Source organism: Amblyomma maculatum, chromosome 11, assembly GCF_055883805.1.
Source record: "Amblyomma maculatum isolate TAMU_Amacu chromosome 11, ASM5588380v1, whole genome shotgun sequence".
Classification (NCBI taxonomy): domain Eukaryota; kingdom Metazoa; phylum Arthropoda; class Arachnida; order Ixodida; family Ixodidae; genus Amblyomma; species Amblyomma maculatum.
Genome location: NC_139354.1, coordinates 142011345 through 142030498, shown reverse-complemented (window position 1 = coordinate 142030498; position 19154 = coordinate 142011345). Strand labels below are relative to the sequence as shown.

General features: G+C 45.5%; 1 pseudogene; it reads left to right on the top strand.

Moving 5' to 3' along the window:
* Positions 1-10899: 10899 nt before the first annotated feature.
* The window catches only part of LOC146175100 (uncharacterized), an 18322-nt pseudogene continuing 10067 nt past the window's right edge, over positions 10900-19154 (top strand).

The window sequence follows — 19154 nt, the reverse complement described above, 5'->3', positions numbered from 1 at the left end:
GTATGTTTTTTTACAATCTAGTATTTCATTATTCTTGATTTTTGCCGAGAGCCAAGGTTCAGTGAGCACAACTATATCAGCCGAGCATGCATCAATATGTGACGAAAGTGATGTACGTTTGTTGATGACACTTCGAACATTAGTGAAACGGATTCATATGCAGTTTGTTTGCTTTCGATCTTGAGATAGTTATGCTGAGCTTGAATGTGCGGAGGGTGAACCCGATGGTCGTACGTCTCTTCTTGGGGTAATCGCACTCCTACTTGGTCCGATTTCGCATACTTCATCTGTAGCTGCGCAATAGACGTAGCACCTTTTACCTATGATCATTTTGTTGTGCCGCAAAGAATAGAACTGACCGCTAGCCTTGCCAAAATCGTAAGGGCTTTCCGCGATTTACGGGTGGCTTTGCAAAAATCTCCGCCGATAGAAACGCCATCTTCTTTAAACTTTGCTTTTTGCGAACGTATATTCTCTCATTTTATAGGACGCAAACTCAGCAACAATAGGTTGTGTTTTGCCATTTGCAAAGCTGCCTAACCTATCAGCCCTATGAATTGTGACTTCCGAGGAATTCAAATCGAGACTCTTGGAAAGGAAATAATGTATCTGAGCTTCCGATTGCACCCACGTTTCAGACGAATTATCAGAGATGCCATAAAATATTCAGTTGTCGCGTCTTGACTGGTCCTCCAGCTCGTCCAGTCTGGACGTGAGCGCAGTGCTCTCATTTGAAACTGCCTCTTGGACTGCTGTAGTAAGATCGCTAACAGAAGGCGTGTTTTCTAGACACTCTACTGCGGCTTCCACAGCAGTCATCCTATTAGAAAGGTCTGACACCGTATTAGATAGCGCTTCTTGGTTAACCTCAAGTTCAGCTATGGCATTATCATTTCTTCATGTCGTGTATCAAGCTTGGATGATAAAGAAGCTATCGCGGCCATAACTTCCCTATGCTGACGGTCCCCTTCCTTGTTAGGACCAGAATTTTGTTCAATATCTCCGGAAAGTAAGAGTAACATCGCAGTAGATACACAATCATTCAACATGGAAGCAAGCACTTGTGGGCAAGGGAAGAGCAGCAAACATGCATTGCTTGTACGCTTGAAAAATAGCGATTCAGATTGACTAACCTGCACAAGAAAGCAGAATAGAGAACTTAGCTACCGCATGGTAGCCGCTCTCCCATGCCCACTGGAAGCGCCTTGTAGATGCCAGTTGCTTAAATAGGCGCGGTGCAGTGCTGCCGCTGACGGGTGTGTAGATGTTCCACGAGACACGAGCGTGAAGGTGATGACGTTTTCCGTGCTGAGATAAGGCCTCTTGTCAGCTGTTGGTAGGCGTAGATCCAGCTTGAAGTCCCATGCAGATGTAGACGAATAACACGTGTCAGTCGGTGAGAGCCAGAAGCCATAAACAGCAAGCTGCACAAGAAAGCAGGATGGGGAACTTAGCGACCGCATGGTAGCCGCTCTCCCATGCCCACTGGAAGCGCCTTGTAGATGCCAGTTGCTTAAATAGGCGCGGTGCAGTGCTGCCGCTGACGGATGTGTAGATGTTCCACGAGACACGAGCGTGAAGGTGATGACGTTTTCCGTGCTGAGATAAGGCCTCTTGTCAGCTGTTGGTAGGCGTAGATCCAGCTTGAAGTCCCATGCAGATGTAGACGAATAACACGTGTCAGTTGGTGAGAGCCAGAAGCCATAAACAGCAAGCTGCACAAGAAAGTAGAATGGAGAACTTAGCGACCGCATGGTAGCCGCTCTCCCATGCCCGCTGGAAGCGCCTTGTAGATGCCAGTTGCTTAAATAGGCGCGGTGCAGTGCTGCCGCTGACGGATGTGTAGATGTTCCACGAGACACGAGCGTGAAGGTAATGACGTTCTCCGTGCTGAGATAAGGCCTCTTGTCAGCTGTTGGTAGGCGTACATCCAGCTTGAAGTCCCATGCAGATGTAGACGAATAACACGTGTCAGCCGGTGAGAGCCAGAAGCCATAAACAGCAAGCTGCACAAGAAAGCAGGATGGGGAACTTAGCGACCGCATGGTAGCCGCTCTCCCATGCCCACTGGAAGCGCCTTGTAGATGCCAGTTGCTTAAATAGGCGCGGTGCAGTGCTGCCGCTGACGGGTGTGTAGATGTTCCACGAGACACGAGCGTGAAGGTGATGACGTTTTCCGTGCTGAGATAAGGCCTCTTGTCAGCTGTTGGTAGGCGTAGATCCAGCTTGAAGTCCCATGCAGATGTAGACGAATAACACGTGTCAGTCGGTGAGAGCCAGAAGCCATAAACAGCAAGCTGCACAAGAAAGCAGGATGGGGAACTTAGCGACCGCATGGTAGCCGCTCTCCCATGCCCACTGGAAGCGCCTTGTAGATGCCAGTTGCTTAAATAGGCGCGGTGCAGTGCTGCCGCTGACGGATGTGTAGATGTTCCACGAGACACGAGCGTGAAGGTAATGACGTTCTCCGTGCTGAGATAAGGCCTCTTGTCAGCTGTTGGTAGGCGTACATCCAGCTTGAAGTCCCATGCAGATGTAGACGAATAACACGTGTCAGTCGGTGAGAGCCAGAAGCCATAAACAGCAAGCTGCACAAGAAAGTAGACTGGAGAACTTAGCGACCGCATGGTAGCCGCTCTCCCATGCCCACTGAAGAGGTTTTGAGAGGTTCACGAGAATGGCTTCGTGTGTCACGTTATCGACGGCCTTGGTGAGGTCTAGCCCTAGCAGTGCTTTGGTGCCCTTGCCTTTCCCAGTGTCTGTGACGTTTGCTTTGATCTGAAGGATGACATCCTGCGTGGATAAACTAGCTCTGAAACCTAGCATAGTTTTCAGCAAAATCTCATTGTCCTCGGCGTACCCTTGCAGTCTGTTTAGGATCGCATGCTCCATGAGCTTGCTTATGCAGGTGAGCGAGATTGAGCGCAGATTGGCTATGCCTAGTTTCTTGCCTGATTTCGAAACAAAAGTAATCTTTGCATACCTTTAGGCTTCGGGGATTTCGCCCTTGTTCCAGTAATTCTTTGTGAGCCTCATGATTGCCTCTCCTAATTTTGCGTCTATGTTCCTTCAAGCTTTATTTGTGACCCCGTCCGGGCTTGCCACGGAAGTGGTCTGGAGCTGTACCATGGCGAACTGAACCTCTGCCTTCGTGATTTGTGAATCTAGCTCTAGATTTTGGAGTCCTCAGTTGTCTGGCAATTGATTTCAAGAAGCTTTGCTGAGATATTGATCCTGTAGTAATAGCAAGAACTCTTCTGTTGTGCCATCGCATCGTATCAGTCTAGCGAGCTGATTTTCTCGCTCGGTTGTGCCTGTGTCGCGTCTAGTAAGTGTTTTTTTACATCGTAGTTGTCCCTTCATGCGGTAGCATATCGGATCCCATAGATTTTCCTGAAGCTCCAGTGCGTAGCCCTCTATGTGTCTTTACAGTTTTGCTATTGGTTCCCTTAGCGGTCTTAGCTGTTCGTGCTTCCTTGGTCTCTTTTGCAGGCTGAGGTGGGCTGCCCACATATGTACTAGCCGCGGCTCGGAGATTTGGCCCTTCTCTTCTATAGGCACGTCCAAGGTGGTTTGCTTAATATCCTTTTTAAGTCACTCGATTCAGTTTTTGAGATTAGTGATTTGTTTCGGCTGTTTGCTCTCTTAGGTCACCGAATTTATCCCAATCTGTTATATGCGTGTTCATAATTATTGTTTTGTGCTCAGCTGTTTGGAATGTGGTGGCTAAAATATAATGGTCACTACCCAGTGTGTGCCCTGTGTTTAGCCATTCGGCTCCCATTACAGATTTTAATAGCAAGATTGAGGTAGGCTGACGTGTCTTTGCTGATACTCGTGCATTCCTGTGGGTTGATACAAAAAGACCCATGTTTTGTATCGCTTGCCTTACTATGTTGTCTTTTGGTTGGCTTAAAGTATCCCTATTCCGGAGGCGGGGCATTGAAGTCTCCGACAAGTAGTAGCTGCGCTTTGGCTCCCAACCTTAAGCTTCAGACCAGTAGCTCTAGAATACCCTTTCCTCTATTTCGAATAAAGAAATTTTAATCATCTACGCATTTTGGCGCTATCTCGAGCATGATATAGTCTTCCTTGGAGCTGTCAATTTTGTGCTGCATTGCCGTGACATTACGCTGCACCTGCGTTGCAGTGAACGCACCCGTGACGGTACCGACGTCTTATCCCGGCGGTAGGAAGACTTTGCAGCCCGAAAATTTAATGGCACCACTGCTTCTTGTAGCGCAATAACGCCTGGTCGACGCTTTAGGCTTCGTATGTGGAGCTGCAAATTCCCCGTTTACAGCAAAAGCCTGTACAGTTCCACTGCTATACTTTAATTTGCTGTCAGGGGGCCATGATGATGCGCAGCAATTGTTTGTATTTGCTGCTGAGCAGGCAACGGAGGAAAGCGCGCCTCCATTTCGCTTAGTTTTTCCATCATAGATTGGTACGACCACCCGCTGAATTTATTGGTTAAGCCGTCCACCCTATTCGCGAGTGTGTCCACCCTAGCCGAGATGGTGTCTAGTTTAACATCCACGGTGTCGTCCTTTCCTGTGAGTGCATTTACATCAGTGCTGAGTTTGTTCGGGCTCTCGTATGCTGCGGCATATCAGTTTCTAGGGCTTCTGCTACTCGTTTACTGTGCTCTCCGTACCTGCGCGGTCGCCTTTTGATCGCAGCTCTAACGTTCGTTTCCATTGCTACCATCTTTGCCGGCGGCACCAGTGGCGGGGCTTGCGTCTCCTTATTTGTTGTGTGTTTTAATCCTCTAGTATCCTTAATTATTTGGCTGAGCTCTGTCATCTTCTTTTCTTGTTTGGCAATTTTATCATCGCGTGCCTTTATCTGTTACCGTAGTTGCTTTTCCTCAGTATTGTTAACATGGGAAGCCGTATCCGGCCAGCTCACCTTATTATCGAGCTTGCCTCCACCTCTTCTGTGGCTAGAGCTTCTTTTTTTGCTGGTGCACCTGCCCCCTTCCTTGTTTGGTATCCGCGGGAAGGAGCTGGATAGGACTAGGGGCTTACTGTCGCGTCTCGTCCTGCTCGAGCACCTCTTTCTGCCTCTTCAGTTGATGTTCAGCGTGCGTCACCCCGCGTTGTCATTTTGCTTGTTCGCGTGTTTCCGGACCACAAGACAATGTTTACAGTTGCAGCGCCCAGTACGATGCGCCCCATTGGAAACTATGCAGTCTGGAATGCATGGTACACGTTCACCCTCTGGAGGGACCGGGTGGTCATTCCGCAGCGGCGACATAAGTTTGCCTTTGGTTGGTAGGAGACGTGATTCCGGTAGCCAACCTTGCGACAGTTATAACAGGTTTCCACTTTTTTTTGTACGCTATCTTGCCATAAGGCATATTATAGAAACTCACGTAAATGATTTTCCGTCAGGAATCGGAGCAGGCTCCCGCTCTTAGCGTTGTCGGTGAGCCATTTAGAATCTAAAGTCCTCTTCCCTTGTGGTTGCTCTCTGTATAGGAACACGCAAAATACCGTGTTCCAATAGTGTTCTGTACAGGTTTCCACTCTCTTGTGAATCCTGTTATATAGGACAAACACGGCGCTTTATTAACAAGAAACTACTTGAACACCGAAACAACTTGGAAAGCGGCAAGGACAAAACATTTCTGGTCTCACATTGCTATTCCTGTGAGACAGTGAAGAAGAAGAAGAAGTGTACACTCCTATTTGACCAGGTTAGAATTTTGTATCGCCACAAAGAAAAGTTGGCAAGAGAACTAGTTTAAGCATATTTTATTTCGAGGAACATTCAGTGTCAGCAAGACTTCTCTTGCTCTTTCAAGCAAATAGATTTTTTTAGTGACCTTTTGTGTAGCAGGCGAACCCAGGGATTGTTTCACGCGAAGGCTTCGTTGTCGTCATATTTTTTTTATTTGATACTGTGAATCCCATCAGGGATTGTAACAGGAAGGGCTGTGAGCATATTATACTTAAGCATAAAAGCATGAACAATAATACATGGTGTGGAGTGTTACATTCAGCTTCGAACAATCGAATAACACAGATAATATCACTTATATTAATTACATGATTACGGATGATACAGCGAGGGGATCAGTATTAGTTGTAATTGACAGTCGAGGCGCAATCAAGGTTTAAAATACTAAAAAATAGAAAATCGACTATAATGAATTCACAATTTGAATCAGGCACAATCAGGCAAGTAAAACTACCAAGAGAACAACAAGAGATCAAGGAAGCATAAATATAAGGAATGCAATTGTTCCTGTAATGAGTATAATTCATCTGCAACAAGGGAACAAAATTCAGCTAAGGACGTGGTGTTAGTAATGCGCGTGTGTAGATTGTTCCATTCTCGTGTTGCCATTGGAAAAAATGAGTATTTGAAAATATCAGTATGAAATGAGAATTCGCCTAATGTATGCGTAAGGTTATAACGGGTTAATCTGTTCGAGGACGTCGGCATGTACTTTGTAATAGGCAGTTTTAGTTGATTGTGTATTATCCGGTATATGATTTTAAGTCTTGCAAGATAGGCTCTGTTTTCTAAGGTTAGTAGTTCTGCACGTTTAAGTAATTCTGTTGATGAGTCTGTAATAGAGTGTTGATTGTATATAAATCTTAGTGCCTTTCTTTCTACTGCCTCCAGTTTTTTGATGAGCTGTTTAGTAAACGGGAACCAAACGGTATTAGGGTACTCTAGTACCGGTCTGACAAGTGTTTTATATGCAAGTAACTTTGTTTCAGGTGGTGCTAGTTTAAGACGCCTGTTAATAAAGAATAGCTGTTTTAGGGCAGTTGATGTGATGTTGTTAACCCAACCTTGCCATCCTCGGTTAGAGCTGAATACCTATTCGGTAGCGAGATCCTGAACTCTTCTGCCCTCCCCCTCACCGCTAATTCGTTGATGGGTTTCGTTCTTACTAATCTGTTGCGTTCCTTCTTCAGATTTAGGCTAATTCGGGACACACCATTCTGTGGTCATTGCATCGCACTTTCCAGATTACCTCTACATCTTGCATAATGGCGGGGGTTGAACACATTACGAAGTCGATTTCATTTTTAGTCTCTCCGTTAGGACTCTTCCATGTCCATTTCCGGTTCTTCCGTTTGCTGAAGAAGGTATTCATGATTCGTAAGTTATTGCGCTCTGCAAACTCAACTAGTAACTCTCCCCTGCTATTCCTAGAACCAATGCCATAGTCACCTACTGCCTTGTCTCCTGCCTGCTTTTTCCCTACCTTGGCACTGAAGTCGCCCATTTGTACAGTATACTGCTTCTTTACTTTTCGCATTGCCGATTCTACATCTTCGTAGAAGCTTTCAACTGCCTGGTCATCATAACTACATTTAGGTGCATAGGCCTGTACAGCCTTCAGTTTATGCCACTTATTAACCCTAATTACGATGCCTGCAACCCTCTCATTAATACTATAGAATTCATCTACATTACCCGCTATATATTTATTGAAAAGGAAACCTACTCCTTGTTGTCGCCCCTCTGGTAAACCTCGATAACACAGTACATGCCCATCCTTCAGTACAGTATATGCCTCATTCGGCCTCCTAACCTCACTAAGCCCTATGACATCCCATTTCATACCCTCTAGTTCCTCTAACAGCACTGCTAAACTAGCTTCATTAGCTAGGGTTCTAGCAATAAACGTTGCCAGGGTCAGTTTCCAATGGCGGCCTGTCCAGCGGAGGCAGGCATTCTTAGCACCCCCTGCTGCGTAACAGGTCTGACCGCCGCCGTGGTCAGTTCCGCAGCCGCTGGTGACTGAGGGCTGGGGTTTTGTGGAGCTTATCATGAGAGGTTGCGGCCAGTTACTGCACCAGGGTGGCCAACTCCTGTTCTGGTGAGGGAGTGCGTTGCCGGAGGTGTTCACCGGCATCAGGTCGCACCCCAAACCTGTCTATGCAATTCCATCGACACGCGGATGCTTTTTTTTTTTTGCGCGGCACCGGGATTTGAACCCCGGTCCTCTTGCGTGCGAGGCGGATGTTCTACCGCTATGCCACCACTGCACCCGACCAAGTACTAGAAACTATGAAAAGGGGGAAATCAGCTGGAGAGGATCAGATAACTACAGATTTGCTGAAAGACGGGGGGGATATCGTGCTAGAAAAACTGGCCACCCTGTATACGCAGTGCCTGGTGTCATTGACGGTACCGGAACCATGGAAGAATGCAAACATTATCCTCATTCATAAGAAAGCGGACTCTAAGGACCTTAAACATTACAGACTAATCAGCTTACTGTCTGTTACGTATAAGGTATTTACTAAGGTAATCGCTAATAGAATCAGGAAAACATTAGACTGCAATCAAACAAAGGATCAAGCAGGGTTTCGGAAACGGTACTGTACTATCGGTCATATCCATACCATCAATCAGGTGATAGAAAAATGCTCGGAATATAACCAGCCCTTACACATAGCATTCATTGATTACGAACAAGCATTTGACTCAGTTGAAGCCTCGGCGGTGATGCAGGCATTGCGAAATCAGGGGTAGACGAGCCGTACGTGAAAGTGCTGGAAGATATATATAGTGGCTGCACAGCAACCATAGTTCTGCATAAAGAAACTAACAAAATTCCCATAAAGAAAGCTGTTAGGCAAGGAGACACAATCTCCCCAGTACTATTCACAGCTTGCTTAGAGGAAGTATTCAGAGACTTGGAATGAGAGCAGTTAGGAATAAGGGTAGATGGAGAATACCTCAGTAATCTGCGATTTGCTGATGACATTGCCTTGCTAAGCAACTCGGGGGATGAACTGCAAATAATGATTGATGACCTAGACAGGAAAAGTAGAAAGGTAGACTTGAAAATCAATATGCAGATGACTAAGGTAATGTTCAACAGCCTCGGGAAGGAACAGCAGTTTACATTAGGTAGCGAAAAACTGGAAGTAGTAGGCGAATATGTCTACTTAGGACAGGCAGTAACCGCAGATCCGGACCATGAAAAGGAAATAACAAGAAGTATAATATTGGGATGGAGCGCATTTGGCAAGCACTCGCAGATTATGGCTAGCAGCTTACCGGTATCGCTCAAGAGGAAAGAATACAACAGTTGCATCTTGCCTGTACTCACCTATGGGGCTGAAACGTGGAGGCTAGCCAAGAGAGTTCTACTTAAGTTTAGGACAATCCAGAGGGCTATGGAACGAAAAATGGTAGGGGTAACATTAAGAGAGAAAGCGTGCAGAGTGGGTCAGAAAAATAACTCAGGTTACCGACATTCTAGTGGAAATTAAGAAGAAATGGACATGGGCAGGACATGTAGTGCGAAGAGAGGATAACCGATGGTCGCTGATGGTAACAAACTGGATTCCAAGGGAAGAAAAGCGTAGCAGGGGGCGGCAGAAAGTTAGATGGGCGGATGAGATTAAGAAGTTCGCAGGGGTTAAGTGGATGCAGCTAGCACAGAACCGGGTTAAGTGCAGAAATATGGTAGAGTCAGGCTGATGATGATGATGATGATGATGATGATGATGATGATGGTGGTTTGTCGCGACCGGGCCTAGATCTTGTACCTGGGAAGGTGGAGATCTTGTATCTGCTGCAAATGAGCTTGCTGGATGGCCTAGAGTTGGTCGTTGAGGCTGGAGCTGTGTAGAGCGGCGGACCACCTTAAAGAGAGGAATTTAGGATTCATCATCATCTTCATCATCAGAGAAACTTGTACATTGCAGGGTGAAGGCCTCACTCATTTTCTTCCAATTAACCAATTCGTGTGCCAGCTGCACCCACTTCCCCCATGAGAGTTTCTTTATCGCCTCCATCCACCTAATTTTATGCCGCCCCCTGCTACGTTACCTTCCATTGGAATCCAGTTGCTTACTCTTAGAGACCTCGTTTATGCTCTCATCGAAGTACATACCCTCCACATTCCCATTTTTGTTTTCGTAATTTTGAAAAGAATGTCAGTATTTTGAGTTACATCTATAACCTACTGTGCGCGCTTCCTATCTATTAACGTTACACCTTCCATTTTCCGTTTTATGGCCCTCTGCGTTATCCTGAACTTAAATTGAGACCTTTTCGTTAACTTCAATGATTCAGCCCCACTGGTCAGCATCTGTAGGATGCAACTGTGATACTCTTTCCTCTTGAGCAATAACGGTAAGCTGCTAGTCATAATCATAATATTTGAGTACTTTACAAATGCGCTTCATCCATTTTATACAAACACGCAGAAAAACTGCGTGTTCATAAAGATTATACGCGCATGCTTTGCGGACGGCTATAGCTGCAGTCCCGTAGAGTACGTGAGTACTGTGTAACGCACTTTCTTCGTTTGTGCGAGTGAGAGGTATTTTCCTAAATTATTATTGTGTCCAATGTCAAACATACACCGAAGGAATGCACAAAATTGTGTTCAAAATGTCTGACAATGAATGTCTTGCATGCCTGAACATTGTTGAGCCTTATAGCCAGATCCGTCGCTGCAGTGATTGTAATAACGTTTATCACACGGCAAAAGTTCTGGGGTTAAAAAAGCTAACCTAAAAAGCATGACGGCAAAAGCCGTCTGTACTTGGCTGTGTCCAATGTAGGCAATCCGGAAATCGCTATCGTGAGTGATGCAAGCGAGCAAGGTAGGAGCTCGGCAGTAGACTTCAATGAACCTTCTCTGGCTGACGTTATGTCAAAGCTAGACATTGGACCTCGCCGTTTACACCAGATTGAAAGAAAACTGTGCGCTTTATCTTCAGCCAAGTTGCAATGCACAATCTAGCCCAACTTCAAGTTTTGTTAAGCTACCTGTCAAGCAATGAGGGCTCTTTTACATGTGGGTCATCTAATTCTGCGTCGCAAGTCAACATGTGTGTTTCCTTCATTGTCGTCTTAACCTTCCGTGCAAGATTCATTGGTTTCTGCCTTCGAAAGGGTCTGTTGCCGATGGACGTGAGTGCCGTTCTGTATTTTCTGAGACCGCCTGGATACTTTTTGAAGAGTTTTTTTTAAATTGTTGATCTCCGAGCTGTGGCGACAAGTGCGAAGATGTCAGGACGATTTGCGGGCCCTGTGTTATGCGTTAGACCCTGGTTGGTTAGCCGAGATCAAGATACGTGCCATTACACGCCATGCGGCTAATCTGACGGAATTTCTCTGGGCCCAGACCTTGAACCAAGCCTTGCATTCGACTGAGGGCAGGCAGAGCAGTGTTCGTCGGGCTACTGAAGTGCCAGTGGTTGGTTGGTTGGTTGGTTTGTGGGGTTTAACGTCCCAAAGCAACTCAGGCTATGAGAGACGCCGTAGTGGAGGACTCCGGAAATTTCGACCACCTGGGGTTCTTTAACGTGCGCTGACATCGCACAGCACACTGGAGATGCGGTGTTGCCGGGGGACATTTCCAATATTTTAAGCAAGGGTCCCAAATTCTGTCAGGAACCAAGTGTACCGGGCCATGAATTGCTCGCGCTTAATCGGCATGTAGCTAGGAAGGCTGCAGGAGAAGACCAAGAAAGATGCCTACTTTATGGTGTGGACGCGCTGATGAAAACTGTCAGGACCTCCGCGGGCCGTTCCAAGGATGGGTGGGGGAAGGTTGTATCCTTCTTCCAGCACAATAAGTTACGACTGCTTCAGTCGGACAAGGAAGGAGGCTTCATGGTGTTGGCTGAAGAGGAATACCACAGGAGAGCGCAAGATGCGATCGCCAAGAATTTCGAGGAAGTAAAGTCCAGCGCCACTAGAAGGGTAAAGCGGCTGCCTTGTGCAAAGACTTGGTTCTCGACAGGTTAGCAAATGATATTGCTGGTACGAGGTGCAATGCCCTCTCAGTGTTTTTTACGGCTAAAACAAATAAGCTGAATGTGCCTTTTAGGTCAGTTGTTAGTGAAAATGGTACTTGGCAGCATGTATTAAGCAAGTACCTTCAGAAGCATTTAAATTCACTGCAGATTCAAGAACCCCTTTTTAACGAATAATTCGAATGAAGTGGTGAGCTTTCTCGAGGATAATACGTCGATTGGCTATGTATTCTCTGTGGACGTGGAAGATTTATTTTATTCGGTGCCTCATGCTGCCCTGTTTGTTGCTGTGAGAGATGCTATTGAAGAAAGTGGGGTTGTGCAATTTCAGAACTCTAGTGGTCTAACAGTGGATAATTTTATACGTGTGCTTGAGGTTTATATTGGTGTTACGTTTATCTCTTTTGAGAACAGATTTTATCGCCAGAGACAAGGGATATGCATTGGTTCTTGTGTTGCCCCGGTTCTTTGTAATGTGTTTTTAGCTTTTGTTGACCGCGCCCATGAGCAGAGCTTTAATGGGAAAGGTGTGATAAAGGTATTTCGGTACGTAGATGATTTTCTGATAATACTTAGCAAGCTACTAAACACGACGTACACTGACGCGGTGGGTGGGAATTTGGACAACTTTCGACAAAATGGGAGAGGTCTGGTTTTCACTCATGAACTTCCTTTACAGGGTTCATTGCAGTTTTTAAATATTAAGGTTACCTTAGGGAATGGTCATGTTTGTTGGTTGTACGCTCCGCGGGCACAGAAACAACTTTTGCCCTACTCTTCGGCACATTCTAAAACTGTTAAAAGAGCTATCGCTATCCAATGCTTAGGGTCTGCCCTCACAAAATTGTGCCCGCATGCTGTGCAGTCAAGTTTTAATAGGCAAATACAGCGGTTGCTGTCTGCTGGTTACCCCTGCGCGGTCATTATGTCAGTGACGGAAGCCCTGCTCCAGAAAACCAAGCGAGACATGTTTGGCAAGACAACTGCTCTGGTGAGAAAGACGGCTAAACCTGTTGTGGTACCTTATATGCATAAGGTTGCGCACCACATGAAGAAAGTGGCGAACAGACATGGCGGGCCGGTGGTGTTCTCCGCTCCAAAGAAGTTGGCGGAGCTGTGCTCACGCATTTCAGGTGTTGGAAAACCGAGCGGTTGTGAGAAAAAACATGCTAAGCGGTTTGTCGACTGCTGCATGGGGGTCGTATATGAGATCCCGCTGACTTGTGGGAAGGCCTACATTGGCCAGACCGGGCGCTGTATTAATGATCGAGCAGGGGATCATTTGCGGGCTTTAAGGAGTGGCGGGACAAATTTGGCAGCGCATTGCGCGAACTGCACTGCGTGCGAGCCGCTACTGGCTGACATTAAGATTCTGGGCAGAGGCCGTTATAAGACAGCGCGTGAGCTTTTTGAGGCGTTTCATATCGGGAAAAGGGGAGATAGGTGTGTCAGCGATACCTCGGTGCGGCTCTGGAAGGCAGAGATCAATTTTCTTGACCGTGTTTTGTGATATTCCTTGTTCATGTTTTGTAACATTTCTTATTTTGACTCTGTCTTTATCCAGTAATATGCGTTGTGGGGCTAGTTGGTTCATACTCAGATAGGTTTTATGCGCACAAAAAGACGACACAAAAAGACAAGGGAGACAGGATGCGCTCTGTCCTGTCTCCCTTGTCTTTTTGCGCGCATAAAACCTATCTGACCTCTGTCTTTATGTTATTGTTATGTACTGCGCATGACCCCTTTTCAGCATATATTTGCTGTTATTGCTGCAAATAAACCAGATGAGAGTTAGCGCATGTCCTGTATCTTCTTCTCTTGTGTTTGTCTTCCTGTGCGCTTTATCTTCAGTCAAGGAAGAATGCAGGCATCTGCGGAATAAAAGCACAGCAAGGATATCACTTATGAAAAAACAGCACCAATTTATGCACTTTTCGGCATGCAGTAAGGATGTAAAAAAATATGAAACTTAGTCCTGAACACTGTAAGAAACCCGACAAAGAAATGGGTAATGGCCATTTCCAGATAGAGATAACACAGACTTGTTCAATGAGTTGAATAACCACTTTGTGGAGTCTATTTTATTCTTGTTTATTTTATATTTATGTTATGACATAACTGAGATGTAGACGCTATTGTTAACCTTTCGACTATTTAATGTGGCCATTCAAAAGTAGAGCTGGTGTCGCCATTTATGCGCAATCGAAACTTTATCTTCATTATCGCAACAAGCATTCTATTTTGTAACGCAGTGCCTCAGCAGAAAACCGCGTTATGGCACTGCATTAGACAAGAGTAGGACGAGCTGTTTCACAACACTTCTGCAATGCATTTCATGGTATTTTGACCCGATGTATTAAACTCCAAGCAGTAACCAATTAAGTTTTTAAAGTGCATGTTACATGTTCGGAAAAGTCGGGAATGTACTAAGTTTTGGCGAAAACAGTCGCCAGAAAGTAGACAAGTCGCCAACTTAATTTTTTTTGTCACAAGAAGCCACTAAAAGTAGCCAAGTTGGCGAGAAATCGCCAAACCTTTCAACCCTGGCGCCAGGTATGCATGTATATGTAAGCTCTACGATTCGTTTGCGATGTGTCAATAAGAATTATGCCGCATAAGAGGTTAGGAGAGTCAATAATGCGATAAACAAATCATGGTATCTAAATACGCTTAGCCGCATTCCGCACAGGATTGCAAGTAATTTTCTACGATAACAATTATCAAAGTAAACCGGTAACAGCTTGTAGGTACACGTTAAGGTGAAAGCCTTTATTGCCTTGTCGTTTTCAGCAGGAGCTGTCGGCAGAGGCTGTCGGCAGAAGTTGTCACACTTTCGAGGGAGGTATTAAAAAATACATAAATAAATCTGGTCTCCCCCGGGAATCAAACCTTCATCCCTTATATCCCCAGCCGAGTGCTTTACCAATCATTCATCATAATTCCTCTTGTCTGTCGTAAGGATAGCGGAATTCGCGAGGTACAGATACTGAGCCTTTCATCATCATCATCAGCCTGACTATACCCACTGCAGGGCGAAGGCCCCTCCCATATTTCTCCACTTAACCCGGTTCTGTGCTAGCTGCATCCACTTGACCCCTGACTGAGCCTTTAATTTCCCGTAAAAGAATTATAGAATGCCGGTAAACATTGATGCATCCAATGGAATGCTGGTTGCGTTCGACAAAGGTTGCTCCATGTATCGTCACGACTGGTCGGGACGTCACCAGGCTAGGATGCGCCGGTGACTGTTGACAGCAAACTACTTCATATGTGGGAAGCGAAATGCAGCATAGAGAAGCGTCTCCGGTCGCAAAGGTGGATATAAGGATATAGCAGGATAGCAGGATATAACAAAGAGATTGAAGATTATGCAGTGAAACTTTGCGAAAAAAACTGGCGTAGTAGGTGCGACGAGATGGAAGGGAGCATGGTCCTTACCAATACGCGGAGCCTACTTAGACACCTACTTGATGCTGACAATTCAAAAACCCAATCAGGCATAGACTGACGAAATCCAGACACGCGTTCGAGGGCACGGATGAGGAACTCATTTGCCAGCCAAACTAATTAGCATGTACGTAGGCGACACACAAAACTTATCCCTGCCGGATTACAAAGGACTCTTAAACGAGATCCTAGAAGCGCCGATCACGTTGGTGGAGGTCCGTGCCAAAATATTAGGCCTAAAAGAACTTCAGCTCCCGGCCGAGACGGAATCACAAACAACGTTTTCCGAAATTTGGACGATGACTCCATCCGGAGGCTCACGAAATACATGCGCGTCGTATGGGACGCAGGCCACCTCCCACAACAGTGGAAGACGGCAAACGTAATTTTGATACCGAAGCCAGGCAAACCGCCGAAACTAAAAAACTTACGACCAATCTCTCTAACATCATGCATAGATAAATTGATGGAGCGCGTAGTCCAAACTTGACTAACGTGTTTCATGAAGCCTAACGACCTGTGGGCCGCACGAAATGGTTGGGTTCCGGCCCGGCCTGTGCACACAGGAAGTAATTCTCCGCTTGAGACACGTCATCATAGAAAGCGAAACCAGGGACGCGACGGTACTACTAAGTGTAGACCTGACAAAGGCATTAGATAACATGTGGCGATTCTTTGGGGCCTCTAAAAATTAGGGGTAAAAAAAAAGACATACGACTATGTAAAAGAGTTCCTGTAGGGTAGAACAATAAAGATAAAGTTTCAGGATATCGAATCCTAAACCGTCAAACTAGGAAGCAGGGGTACGCCGCAAGGTTTGATGCTGTCCCTGTTCCTCTTTAATGTTGCCATGCGAGACATCCCGGCAGAATTGAGGGAGGTGGAAAACTTGAAATTCACCAATTACGCGGACGACGTCAACCCGTTGGCCACACAGGGAAGTGACGCAAGTACCGAGGAGCGCTTGCAGGTAGCGGCGGAAACCGTGGTGTCCCACGCGGAGTGAAAGAAGCGAGGGAGATAGAGGTGATCGTAGTAGAGGTTTATGAGCCACAGCGCTATAGTGGCTTTCTCCTCATCTCACTTTAGTGGTCCAATGTTACCTCTTGAGTTTTGATATCTTACCGGTCCACATCCAATTTATCTTTGATATTTTCACGTGATGGTGACAATGCGGTTGGCTAAAAAATGAGGAGACTTGATCTTCACATGAATCAGCTCTTTATTGGGCTGACTTGCTCCCGCAAACAAAACAAGCAATCGGTGGAGCGATACCAAAATCGTGCTCTGCAGTCTTCGATCTACGAATGCTGGTTTCACGCGTCAGCACTCGATTAAAAGGCTGCAAAGAAAAATCGGGATAAAACCGCAACCGGCGACCAGCACAATCTGGATCATTGTATAAATACATGCGAGTGGCCGGAATCTTCGAGATATATCTCTAGGCATTCTGCGCGACATCAACATCATCATTATCATCATCATCATCAGCCTGACTATACCCACTGCAAGGCGAAGGCCTCTCCCATATTTCTCCAATCAACCCGGTTCTGTTCTAGCTGCATGAAGCTAGCTGCGAACTTCTTAACCTCATAAGCCCACCTAACTTTTGCCGCTGCCTGCTACGCTTTCCTTCCCTTGGAATTCAATTTGTTACCCTAAGCGACCATCGGTTATCCTCCCTTCGCAATGCATGTCCGGCCCATACCCATTTCGTCTTCTTGATTTCCACTAGAATGTCAGTAACTTGAGGTATTTCTCTGACCCAATCTGCACGCTTCCTATCTCCTAATGTTACCCCTACCATTTTTCGTTCCACAGCCATCTTGGTTGTCCTCAACTTAAGTAGAACTCTCTTGGTTATCCTCCACGTTTCAGCCCCATATGTGAGTACAGGTAAGATGCAATTGTTGTATACTTTCCTCTTGAGCGATACCTGTAAGCTGGTAGTCATAATCTGTGAGTGCTTGTCAAATGCGCTATATCCCAATCTTATTCTTCTTATTTCCTTTTCATGGTCCGGATCTGCGGTTACTACCTGCCGTAAGTAGACATATTCACCTACTACTTCCAGTGCTTCGCTACCTAACGTAAACTGCTGTTCCTTCCTAAGGCCGTTCATCATTACCTCAGCCTTCTGCATATTGATTTTCAAGCCTACCTTTCTATTTTTGCTGTCTAGGTCAACAATCATTATTTGCAGTTTATCCTCTGAGTTACTTAGCAAGGCAATGTCATCAGCAAATAGCAGATTACTGAGGTACTCTCCATCTACCCTATCCCTAACTGCTCTCATTATAGGTCTCTGAACGCTTCCTCTAAGAAAGCTATGAATAGTACTGGGGATATCGTGTCTCCTTACCTAACGCTTTTCTTTGTGGGAATTTTGTTATTTTATGCAGTACTATGGTCACTGTGAAGCCACTATATAAATCTTCCATCTTTTTCACGTACGGCTCGTCTACTTTCTGATTTTGCAATGCCTGCATCACCGCCGAGGTTTTTATTGAATCAAATGCTTTTTCGTAATCAATGAATGCTATGTATATGGGTTGGTTATATTCCAAACATTTTTCTATATCCAGGTTAATGGTATGGATATGATCGATAGTAGAGTACCGTTTCCGAAAACCTGCTTGATCCTTTGCTTGATTGCAGTCTAATGTTGTCCTGATTCTATTAGCTATTACCTTAGTAATAACCTTATACGTAACAGACAGTAAGCTGATTGGTTTGCAATTTTTAAGGTTACATAGTATCCCCTTTCTTCTGAATGAGACTAACGTTTGCATTTTTCCATTGTTCCGGTACTGTCGATGACTCCAGACACTGCGTATAAAGGGTGGCCAGATTTTCTAGCACGATATCCTCCCCCCCCCCCCCCGTTCTTCAAAAACTCTGTAGTTATCTGATCCTCTCTAGCTGATTTGACTCTTTTCATAGTTTCTAATGCTTTCTTGACCTCGTCCTTCGTCACTGGTGGAACGTCTGACTGTTTTCCCTACCGCTAATCTCAATACGTTCCTGACTACTTTGGCTACTGTATAGAACTCTGTATAGAACTCCTAGGCTACTTTGAGTATAGGGTCCATATTCGTGATGACGTTGCCCGCCTTGTCCCTTAGCGCTACTTCTGGCTTTTGCCTATGCCCAATTTTTTCTTTCCCGCTTTAAGGCTTCTCCCGTTTTTTATAGCATGCTCAATTTTCTCCATGTTATACTTCCTCATATCAGCCACCTTACGCTTACTGATTACCTTTGATATCACCGCCAATTCTATCTGGTCTGTTGAATTGGAAGCTTTCATATTCTGGCGCTTCTTAATCAAATTTTTCGTCTCCTTAGACAGCTTACCGGTATCCTCTCTAACTATCCTACCGCCTACTTCTGCAGCATACTCAGTAATGATCTCTTTAAAATTATTGTTCACTGCTTCTAGGGTAGAGCGGAATATCTATACTGTAGGGAAAACTTAAGGATAAAGTTGCAGCTGGCGATAACGCGCATGAACAAACAAAAATACAGAATTGATACGCATGCAGAATCAGTGTTAAGGCCGCATGGCAGCGGCTGCTAAAGAGGCAACAAATAGAGCTTTGAATGTTTAGTGGCATTACTCCCCCCTAATGAAACCTGGCCTCGATATTCCAAAATAAACAAACTTAAACATAAACATCAAGAGCTTTAAACTCATGGAAGTGGAACAAATCATACTTTATCCTCCTTCCCCCAAAATTATAGCATCTCTGTGAAACGTCTGGGGGAAACTTGTAGAAAATAATATCTAGAGGTTCTGAAGGTTTCTTGCGCTGCATTATTCATCACACACACACACACACACACACACACACACACACACACACACACACACACACACACACACACACACACACACACACACACACACACACACACACACACACACACACACACACACACACACACACACACACA